We start from the raw sequence: 12,876 nt of genomic DNA on the forward strand, positions 1-12,876 counted from the left end.
ATAAAAGATGAGAAATCGTCTCATCTTTTATCGCTCTGCGATTGGATTCCAACACATTGGATTGGCTTTCGCCGAGATTCGAACTACGGGTCTTCCAGTTTGCTAGCTGGACGTGCTAACTACTTGCACTATATGTACATGCAATGAGGAATAAAATAATTGCTCATATTCTTCCCCACTTGTAGGGAGATCAGAGAGAGGTACATACCTCGTTCGACCAGATCTAAATAGTCCTATAATCCTGGATTATCGTCCACCATGATTTTAGTTGGGGGGGATCATTAAGGATTATTAATTTTTTCGAAATAGTTAATGGCAAATCAACCGTGTCCTAGCCTGAAACTGAATCATGGATTTTTCCTATTTGATAGGTTGGACGTTGTAGTCAATCATGTCACGAAAATACACACGAATAAATGTGATACTACCTTACAGCAAGGAGTAATTAAACTGCAATTTTTTCTGCTATTTCTAACATTAAAAATAAGCGGTGCAAAACGCATTTTTATATTTCAATTTCTACAACTTATTGTTACTAACAAAGCTAAAAACTATTCTGGTAAATTATATTTTAAAAATACCTAAATAAGTCAATAAAACAAATTAATTAATTTTTGCATTTAATCTGTCTTAATAAGTAAAGCCTATTACTTATTAACACAGATTAAATGCAATTCGATTCTAGTGAATGTTCATATTTAAACAAATCGAAATCAAATTATAAATATTTTACCAGAAAATACACTTGGCAAAATAATATGTTTTAACACTAACAGCATATATGATGTACAACAGCGAAATGCTAAATATCAACGAAATTTGGAGAGTGAGTCATATTACATAAAGAATGAAATTTGAAAATATTGCAAGTTTATCACGAAGCAACGGAGCATGACATAAAGAAAGTAGTAGAAACCTACTAAATGCTAACTCCAATATACAACGGAGGGGAAGTGATGAAAAAACTGCCACATTGGATTGGCTTCTACGTATGACACGACACGCTTGAGAGATTTACCATTGTCATTCCATTTGAATTGCAAAGAAATATCGCAAAAATCTTTATATAGATAACATATCCAGGATCAAATAAGCAAATAAAAGACTTTCAAAACATTTCTAGCAATTTTTAAGATGAATACGTGTAAGTGGATATATTCTATTTTGAGATCTAATACGTACAGTAGCTTATTAGCCCAAAGGGATTTGAATCCCGAAGGACTATTAGTTTCGTTTTGGCATTTTGCGTCGGACTCATAAATGTCGGTTCACTTTTCAAACTGTTGCCACAAATATGTTAGAGTCCTGCATTATATTTGAAGAAATTAAATAATGAAAAATCTGCATAAATGTATGTATATTTCTCGTATTGTGATAAAACAACGGTACATAGAGTCATCGAATTTTGAATAACGTAATCCTCCAACGAATATGAGCATGTGGAAGACCAAATTTGAAATTTGAAATTTGTTTTATGATCGATTTCCTATTTTTTAAAACTTTGACGAATTTTTGATTAACAAACTCAAGGATTTCAAAGCGAGCAATGGCAACGTTGTGCAGAAAAAACATTTTTATCTCCAGCGCGTGAGTCTCTGTATCGGAAATTCTAAAGATATGCTCGTTTTAAAACTATTTTGCGATATTGCTGTTGCACTGGATCTTATGGTTTAAGTGCGAGGAACATGATATTTAATAAAGAAAGGTAACACACAAAATGTTAAAAAACGTCCCTTTGGACGTAATTTAAAATCTGAAACATTTCAGATTTTTTTTTTTTTTTTTTTTTTTGATTAATAGAATTTTTCTTTCATACTTTTCTCCATGATGATCTAAATCTCAGCGAGACTTTCTTTTCCTCGGTTGTATTCTTATAAAGAAAGATATCAAGGTATACGGTTTTATGTTTTGGCAACATGAAATCACATATGCAGTGAGATAAAATAGTAGAGCTTGATGTACCTTTTTTAAATATTATAACATTCAATTTCATAGTTGCAGAGGTTTTTAGAAATAGTAAATTAAGTTAACTTGTGATATTTGGCTGCGAAATTTATGAGTCCTCTACGAACGGCTTGTAAATGCTGATTCCACTAAAAGATCTATGGCTTATTAGGTATTTTCTCTCTCCTTCCAGCATTCCTTCGTGGTGTAACGGTAGCACACTCGGCGCGTATTCGAGAGGTTCAGGGTTGGAATGCCGGAGAGGGCACTGCACATTTTTCACATTTCTTGCATTTAAATGCATTAAAAAAATAATAATGACTCTAAAGTGGCGCCCGAACTAAAAGGTGATGGACGATAATTCGTCACTACATCAAGATTTTGCGACTGGGTTCCCTCATCTCCTTTAAAAGGGGAGTATATAAGGTGTTTTCTTCCTCCTTCGAGCATGCCTTCGTGGCGTAGCAGTAGTCCACTCAGCTTGTATTGGAGAGATACAGAGTTCAAGTCCCGGCGACGGCATTGCACATTTTTCACACCTCCTTCCCCACAAAACCTAATGACTCTACAGTCTTCTTACAACAGAAAATGCATAATTTAACAAACATAATTTAAAATTATTTATTTCAATTTCAGTAAACGTGATAAAATGTTTCAAGGAAAAAATACACATGGTACGAATAAAAAATTGGCAAGGTAAATTTGGATATCTTCTTTCTTTAATGCAGTTTATATAACTATAACAAAAAACGTGGAATTATTCCAAAAGCAACAGTAAAAATATTATTATTTCATAATTTGTAAGTATATTTTTGAAGACTGTATGAAATGTTTCAGGTGAGTTATTTTTGCGAGTTTATAATAAAATGCATTTGAAATTAGAAGTTTCATAAATTTAATATTATTTTCAAATTTGTATTTTCTCTTTCCTTTTGCTTTTGACAATAACAGATGGTAAATGCTTAACCATCCATATAGGAAGGAAATGGGACTATTCAACACCGCCGTTTCGCTGCCGCCGCTTTGCCGTCCATTTTGTCTTAGAAATCGCCGAGACATAGTCTTTATAGGCATACAAAAAGTATATAGTCTCTTTCATATGGAATATGGCAAGAATATTCTACCTTGCTATATTATATTTATTTAGTTTAATAATTTTTTTACCTATTGTATAGGTATGGTTATCTCAAATTTTAAAAGAAAATACTTTTATAGCTAAACAAATCTTCTAAAAACTACTAAATATTACCTAGAACTAATATTTTTTTTTTTCTTTTTCCATATAGTAAGTTTATTACTACTTACAACTATAAGGTTTCCTAAATTCTCTTTAGTTCCCCCCCAGCAATGAAATGCTAGCTCAGGGCAATTATTTCGCCTAATTCACTTGCCCTCTAGGATTCTACATTAATACTGCAATGTGAAAGATGCAAAATGCAATACAGTACAGTAAAAATATAATCAATGAAAAGTGTTTTTAAACTAAAAGGAATTAAAAAAAAAAAAAAGTTATTGTCACAAAAATGCAAGAAATTAAAATAAACAGTAATATAGTTAGAATGTTGAAATATTTACTAGAATATAAAGGAAAAAATCAAAAAAAATTAAACTAAATGAGACTATTAAAAAAACGGTCAAACGAAAAAATGAAATTAGGTATGGATCATCCAATGATATGGAAATTCAGTGAAGGTTTTAAAAAGAGTTCAAAGAGGAAGAGATGCGTATTACGAACAATTTGTGGATGGCAATCTTTAGCTCTTAAAATTGAAAAAAATTTGGGCTAGCTGATGACAAAATTTTGCCTTTTAAAAATAATTTTAGAAGCGATAATATAACAGAATGTCTCAGAGGTTTAGTCCATAATTATGAAATGTGATAATTTGATACTGTCATAATTTTCTAACTATGTGTAATTTTTTATATTCCATATTTGCAAACAAGTAATTATGTATATTCTATTCTAAGCGACACTTCTTAATTCTAAGCGACAGTAATTTATCTCTGCTTGACGGTGAAATAGCTGATGCTGAATCAGCTGCCGACCGATTGTCCTTTGGCCGAAAGAGCGACGGCGAAACGGCGAAGGCAAAACATCGACGGCAGAAAGTTCTAGACTTGATATTAATTTAAGTAATTAATTCGATTATATGGATTTAAATTAAATATATTTAAAAGAATTACCTTAATATATAATTAAGGGAAATTACCGAAATCTTCAAAACGAAATTAAAGACAATTATTTATTCAGCTTTATAAACTTCGATATCAAGCTCGAGTTAAAGTACGCAACAGAAGCAGTCGACTATAAGTTACTGTTAGAGACGTTAGACCAAGCCTGTCCAACTTCCTGATCATAATCCTTCGAATCAAAAGTTTTCTTATAATGCGTCTACCATTATTTAGAATAATAAAAAAAAAATTCCAAGGTTTCGAAACTATAATTTTAGTTTCAAAACTTTGGAATTTTTTTCAAGGATGAAAAAAATATTCTTTAGACATAAAAGGGCGGGACAAAAATATAAGGAATTCAGAGTTGATTCTAATGATGAAATATAGATTATTGAAGCAATGATTTGTTTTACATTACTTTAGTTTTTATTATGGTTATTTTAAAGATTAATTTGGCAGATTAGTGCATAAATTTGCATTTTAATGTAAATTTTATTATTTGAACACATTTTGAAAGGGATTTCATTATTTCTGGTAGGTATACATTTTTTATGCCTAAAAACTGAGCATTGTCGGACTGCATTTATTTTTCCAGTTGGATAAATTTGTAATATATTGAAATTTCATAAAATACTTCATTATAATTTTTATTTTATTTTCTAATGACGAAATTACAGAATGAGGATGATAGTCATTTACATTGATAAGATAAATATAGACTTATTGTTAGTAGGCTGTAGAGACATTAGGTATTTTTTGGAAGTAGGCAAGATGAGAAATGAGCAAACGCTTTCGCCGGGAATAGAAGCACGGACCTCTGGAATACAGGCCCAGCGTGCACACCACCACACCACGAAGGCACGCTAGGAAAGCGGAAGAAATACCTTATATACTCCCATTTTTAAAGGGCAACTGGGGTTTTTAGGAGATCCAGTCGCCCAATCCTGGGTGAGGAGAATCATCATCCAACACCCTTTTTAGTTCGGGCGCCACTGTAGAGACATTAGGTATCTTTTGGAAGAAGGCAAGATGAAAAATGAACAAACGCCTTCGCCGAGAATCGAACCACGGACCTTTGGAATACCCGCCCAGCGTGGAGAACCACTACACCAGGAAGGCACGCTAAGGAGGCGGCAGAAATACCTTATAAGTTTAAAAAGTAAAAAAGGAAACTATATCTTAATTTAAAGCACATTATTAATGAAGTTAATAACTGATTTAACCTGTTCAATATAATCTCCTACTGCACTTAGAATGTAAGAATTTTTCGCATTGTTTGTGGGCGTTTCCTCGTGCTGTAAACTGACCTTGTTTACAAGTGGAAGATTTATGACTTGTGTGCCAGTGAGGGTGCATTTCGTTTCCCTCGTTCCATAATCCGAAGTATGTAATAGGAAGTATGTAAGGGACACACGCAAACGTTTATCTAAAATTGAATTTGAATTATATTACCTCCATTTAAAAATTGCTAATTCCACTGAAAATTTTTCCTCATTTGAACATACATCCTGGTCTAGAACCGATACCGTTTGTCAACGGCATAAAAATGTGCTCATTTCTAAATTCCAAAAACTCACACACCAGTCGGATAGTCCCAATTATCTAGCTGATCTTCCCACTGTAAACGTTAACTCCATCGTTAATATCTCCAATAGGAATCTTTCGGAGGATCAGTTAAAAGTATTAAAATATAATTTCAACTTTTCTAAGACATCTAAACCTTCAATTCCTCAAATCATCGCCCCTATAGAGAAAGCCTTTAAATTCTCCAAAATTTCCGAAACGCAGAAGGATACAATCCGCCACCTAATTACTCATAACGTTAATTTTAACAATAAATCTTTGGGTTCTAATCTTAGCAAAAAGGAAAATGAGATCTTACGTGAAATTCATTCGGATACTAATATCATTATCTCTAAAGCTGATAAGGGCGGACAGATCGTTGTTATGGACAAACACACATATATTACTGGAGTCTCTAAATTGATAAATGAAGGCCCATACTGCTCGATCCCTAAAGATCCTTCAACTTCGGACCTCATGAAAGTAAAAAGTGCTATTAAATCTTCCCACATTCTGCCAACTCAGTTGAAGAAATCACTTATTCCGCCTATTACTAATTGCGCTAGACTTTATGCTCTTCCAAAAGTCCACAAAACCGGTATTCCTTTTCGACCAATTGTTTCCAACATAGGCACTGCTTCATATCCTTTGGCCAAATATTTAGTTTCCAGATTTTCTCCTCTACTTGATAACAATATTCACACTGTAAAAAATTCTGTTGAAGTCATTGATAAACTTAAAAATATTTCCCCACTTCGTTCCATTATGGTTTCATTTGATGTCAAATCATTGTTTACTAATGTTCCGGTCGAAGGAGCACTAAATTGTCTTGAAACTAGGCTTCGGGAATTTCACTTCACACATACTGAAATTAATGAGTTGGTTTCGCTTACTAAAGTTTCTCTAAGTCAAACCCACTTTGTTTTCCAAAATGCATATTTTCGTCAAGTTGAAGGATTGGCTATGGGTAATCCTCTCAGTCCGGTACTTGCTGACATTTATATGCACTATTTTGAGATGAAATTATTTGATAAATTATCTTTTCGTCTTTGGATTCGGTATGTTGACGACACTTTCGCACTTTTTGACGGTTATAAAGAGGATTTATCCGAGATTCTATCTATTATGAATTCAATTGATCCAGCCATCCAATTCACTCTTGAAATTGAATCCAACAATTCCCTCCCCTTCCTCGATATTCTTATTATCCGCAATGAAACCGATTTTAGCACCACTGTGTACCGTAAACCCTTTGCAGTTTGTTTACCACCCCATGCCAAGTCATGCCACCCTGTTAAGCAAAAAATGGCTTCTTTTTACTATTATGTTTTCCGCGCGCTAAAAGTTTGTTCCTCTGAATCTTTGCTTACCAATGAACTTAATTATTTGAGAGCAGCTGCGATTGACCGTGGATTTTCTCCCGTGATTATTGATAAAGCCGTCAAAAAATTTTCAGATTCCCATCAAAGAAGACATTCCACTGTTAGAAATAATATCAATGACCTTGTCGTGCTTCCATTTTATCCTTCTGTTAGCTATAAAATTGCACGGATTCTCCAGAAATTCAATTTTCAAGTCGGTTTCTTCCCTATTAATAAAATTCACCCTTCGATTCTAAAAGATTGCGTTTCTGTCTTGAATTCTTGGGGAATTTATAGTATATCATGTCAGTGTGGTTTAAGATATATTGGCCAAACAAAAAGAGCGTTGAAGTTTCGTATCAAGGAACATGAATCTTATGTCAAAAAAGGGGAAATTAACAAGTCTACAATAGCGTATCATAGCTGGACTTTTAACCATAATTTTGATTTTGGGTCTGCAAAAATCATCCAAAAGGCTTCTTCCATAGGCGAATTGGATTTTCTTGAGGCTTTTCACATTCACAAAGATTTAAAAAGTTTAGTTAATGATTTGAAGTCCAATCCAGTCCTTCCTAATGCCTTTAAAATTCTACTGTCTTAATTCAATTATTTTTGCCGATAGATGGCGTTACCTCCTCGCACTTGGTACTACCAGAGGGTATAAAAATCCGTTCAGTGGTTGCTTTCCATTATTTGAAGTTCAGATTTTGAGCGTAATGTGCATTTGCCCTCGCTCCCTATTTTAACTTCGCTAATATTTCTTTATGCTTGATCAGACAGCCTGGCTCAGTAAAAGTAGGCGGCCAGTGCAACTCTGATTAAAAATCTAGTTATAACCACGTGCAGTGCTGATAAGCACCACGTGTTTCTATGATTCCTATTTTCTTCTTTCTATGTATTTCTTTCTCCTGATGAGGAGGGACCTTTAGCTGCCCTCGAAATCGATTGAGTGTTTCATTATACCTACGCTAAATATAAGGTTGTTTTTTACGATTTTGATTGTATGTAATAGTGTTTATAGTAGTACTGATATTAAAATGTGGTAGACAAACTCGTCAACACCTGAATTTGTTAAATGATGTTCCTTTTAAATCGGAGACAATGTAGGGAATTTATCGTATTCCCCTCGTGCTGCGGTCGCGATGTAAATATAGTTAGTCGATGTAAGTATAGTACTTGGCAAGTGATTAGAATCCTAGCAAGGTCACAATTGATTTCTTACATTTTCGGTTCCGAAATACATGTTATTATTGTGTTCCCGAATGGCTGGACGTTTGCAACTCAATTCATTCGCTGGGAATGCCAAACCTTTCAGTCATTTAGTATCTCAGTCCAGAGGTTGTTGTTCAATGTGCACCAAAGCGGACGAATAAATTACACCCCCGGAAAAAGGCAAAGCTTTGTTATTTAATCATTTAATGGAGAAACAAACCCTGCACTATGGATCCGAGAGTCCCTCACCACTCTTGTTCTACCACAAACCACTACAGCGAATTTCCGACTTGATAATATTTTAAGCATTCCCCTTACTATAGTATGCACTTACAAATATCAATACTTTCTACGAGATTGAAACTGGTCCAGAGCTAAGGTGGTCAGTTTTCCTATGACCGTGCCAACCAGGGGGCCCACCAGCGGCCGAGCGGTAAAGGTCACTGAACACTGGTAGTTCGGTCCGAGGTTTGAATCCCGCGAACGGGCTGGCTGCATGGGCTTTTTCGTGGTTTTCCCCATGTGTAACGTGTATACAAGCCAGATTCCCTTAGAAAGTTCTCCACGAAGGCATCTCTTCCCTTAGGCAGATAGCCCTAGTGTGCTTTGCCGTAATTAAATAAACCAAACCAGACCAAACCGTGCCAACAAGGCAGCCCCGTTCGAAAATATATAATTCTGTAAAAATGTGCAAATTCATACGCATTACTTCCAAGTAGCTGTTGTATTTATTCGGAAGGAAGAAAGAACTAGTTATGCTAGTGAGTGTACTAGAATGTTAAAAGAATGCTAGAAATCATAAGAAAATATTAACCTTGATTCAGTTTAAATCCGAATCCCCCTTTAAAATCCTCTGATATTTACCTACTGGTTAAACTTTTCCTATTATAATATTAAGGTAGTTCTCATCTGTAGGTTCAGAATTTATATATTTTTCATTAATGATTTTATAAAGAGAGATACATAGACATACAGAATATGAGGGAGAATGGTGGGTCAGGTTATCTGAATATGGCCTTTGTGGTGGACTTTCTATGGTAAACTCGTTTGTATTCACGTTACACATGGAGAAAACCACAAAAATTTACCATACAGCCAGTTCTTTCGCCTGGGATCGATCTAATGTCGAACTCCCATTATTTAACAGTCTTAACCGCTCGATCACTGGGGGGCTGAATATAAGAAAGGAAGAAAACCCGGCAGCCAATGCATCTTGTTTGGAATGCATACTCAGCAAATGAAAATTTTTTTTTAAGAAGTAAATTATTTGTGTATGAAGCAAATTTTTCTTTTATGCTAATATTACTTCCTCTTGATACCAGTGATAATGAAACGCGTTCAGTGATTCGTTACTTTATATATTATATATATAATATAAAGTACACACGATGCGGGTGACGTAAATAGAACTATAATACAATAATAATTTTACAGTATTTATTTATTATCCAGTCAAATGCATTGAAGCCGAAACTAACTCATTCTGAATTAAGATTTTATCCTAAACACAAGGCACTCTTGCTGCTACCTCCATTGCCGTAAAAACTGATGCTTGCTGCTTTCCTTTCTTCCGACAAAACAATATTAAAAATGTAACTGTTCTGGAACCGGCACAATATAGTATATATTCTAACGCTTTCATATATTATGAATACAGAAGGGGAAATTTATATTCACTTACAAGTTTGAAATCAAAAGTAAATTAAAATCTGTACTCTTTCCAGACGAAAATCAGATTTCCTCGTTATTTTAATATAGAAGAAAATATATTTTTACATCTGAGCCAAATGTTTATTCGTTAACTCCATCTGAGATCTTACACGAAGGAATGTGTAATATTCGCAGCACGTTCGCGCTCTGATTCAAGTTTTAAACACCAACCATCAAAATGGCATTCCTGTAAAGGAGCCAAACTGGACGAACTCCAATTTCTTATCTGTTTAGAACTGCAATCAGTACAGGATGGGGGGGGGGAAATTGCATTCCTTGAATTTTTATTATGCTAAATATGTGATTCTGGGGTTCTTATCCAACTCCAAATCAACATTTACTGCTTTCAAGCTCCTATATCAAATTTTGAATGTCTAATTTTTATATTATAATATATATATATATATATATATATATATATATATATATATATATATATGATGTATCAGCTTTTGTCCAGAATAATATCGGTGAAAAATCACAGATGTAGTCGTAGCTTAAATTATCAGACGATAAGTTTAAAAAACAGGATCCATTTATTATTATTTAGGAGTAATAGCAGTTACAAAATCAGATCTCCGGAGTAAATAAAAAAGAACTACTAATAACTTTTTGTATGAAGTTTACTGCATCGTTACATTAAAGAAAAGTCCCCGATATTCCTTTGCGAGTGTTTTATAACCTCTGGAAAGGCGGAGCTTCCAAGAAATGACGTCCGCCTCGTCAGCCAATCCAGTTCGCTTTAAATATTTCCAGAACATTCTATAACTGTACGTGTAGAAAAGGCGGGAAAAACAACTTGACTTATGGGGCTGTGGATTTAATTCCACGTACTTTCAAATAACAGACCGTCGCCATTAAAAATGTAAAGAACATACGGTTAGAATTTTAACTGTATTTTTGACTATGGAATTTTATTATTACAAATATATATATATATAATTGAAAAAAAAATTTCTTAGTTCATATTTTAGTAATACCGCGTTGAAATATTTCGTGGAGCTACAGCTCCTGGTAACTTTTTAGCAAGATCGCTGCAATGTTTCTACCTATATCATATATATATAATATATGTAATCATATATATATATATATATCATATATAATATATATAATCATATATATATATATATATCATATATAATATATATAATCATATATATATATATATATCATATATATATATATATATATATATATATATATATGATTTGTCAAATTTTGAATCTGGTCTAAATCTGGTCTATAATTAATTAAAAGCTTTTTCCATATAGGCGAAAAGGCGAGTATATTTTCTACTGGGGTTAAAATTATCAAAAATGATTCATTTTAATAGTATTTATAATTTAGTGAGGGCACCTGTTACATTTTAACAACTCAGTTGTTTAATATTCATCAAAATTAGTTTCTATTTTAATGTAAGACTGAAATATATTAGGAAACTGTGTATTGGTCATAAAAGAAACTCATGTTAAAGTAGAAAGAAACGATCACAAAAACAATAGAAGCCATTAAATAAAATCATTTACAAAAACAGTAAACATTTTAAATTGAATTTTTAATTTAATCAATACTGTGTCAAACAGAAAACAGAAATAATCATTACTAAAAGACAAAGAGAATAACAGAAACAGTAAACACATTAAATTGAATCTTCAATTTAATTAGTTCTTTGTTGAGTATATTACGGCTTACAATTTAAACTACGTAAATATATTTCACACAAAAACGAGAAATAAACAGTATTATAATATCCTAGACCTTGTAAACAAAAAGCACATTAAAAAACATCGACTGAAAAAATTTGTCCTGAATTATTTTCAAGCAAAATAAAAGCATCGCTATATTATATTTGAATCATCTTTCCATAACGCTTTGTTTGTCAATAAGCTAAAATCATTCATTCGACGCAAAAAATAAACATTGTCTTCAAACACGGACAAAGACTTTAAATGACAAAATAAAGAAATGGTCTGCATACACGCCATTTATAAATACAATATAAAATTCGGAAGATATATGTTATAGCATGTTCGAAGCTCAAGTCGATAGTTTTATTTGATTTTTGTCATTCGACACAGAAGAATAAACATATCTTCGAAATCGAGCAAAGACTAGGCTCCATTATAACAAAATAAGAATACAGTCTGCATATACTCCATTTACAAATACGACATAAAATTCAGAAAATATATACTGTAGCAGGTCCAAAGCTTTCGTCAATAGTTTTGTTTGATGTTTTTTAAGTATTGAAAACTCATAAAAATGATTATAAAGGCAACGTTCTGCAATACTAAAGACTAAGCATACGTTATAGCATACAATCCGGTTGCTTCCTTTATTATTTATAGGAATATTATTTAATATAAATCTTCTGATAATAAAATATATTTAAAAAAATTTGAAATGTTTCAAATTTTAAATTACGTCCAAAGGGGCGTTTTTTTTTTTTTTTTTTACGTTTTATGTGTTACCTTTATTTATTAAATATCATGCTCTTTGCACTTAAACTATAAAAATTAATTCAATAGCAATGTCGCAAATTAATTTTAAAATGAGCATATCTTTAGAATTTCCGATCCACAGTTCGACGCGCTGGAGATAAAAAAGGTTTTTTCCTCCCATAGAGTGTTGCCATTGCTCGCTTTTAAATCGTTGAGTTTGTTTCGCAAAAATTCGTTAAAGTTTTACAAAATATGAAATCGATAATAAAACAAATTCCAAATTCCAAATTTAGGCTTTCACGTGCCCATATTCGCAGTAGGATTACGTCATCCAAAACTGGATGGCTCTAGATACCGTTGTTTTATCCCAATGCGAGAAATATACATACATTATGCAGATTTTTCATTATTTAATTTCTTCAGATAGAATGCAGGACTCTAACATTTTGTGGCAACAGTTTGAAAAGTGA

At 32.9% G+C, this 12,876-nt stretch overlaps 1 protein-coding gene across 4 annotated transcripts in view; it reads right to left on the reverse strand.

The window, feature by feature from the left end:
• Positions 1–12,876, reverse strand: part of LOC118197748 (uncharacterized) — a 429,345-nt gene that overhangs the window by 258,600 nt on the left and 157,869 nt on the right. The window lies entirely within an intron of this gene.

Source organism: Stegodyphus dumicola, chromosome 4 (genome assembly GCF_044657685.1).
Source record: "Stegodyphus dumicola isolate Sdum_Otavi_A_Nest chromosome 4, ASM4465768v1".
Lineage (NCBI taxonomy): Eukaryota > Metazoa > Arthropoda > Arachnida > Araneae > Eresidae > Stegodyphus > Stegodyphus dumicola.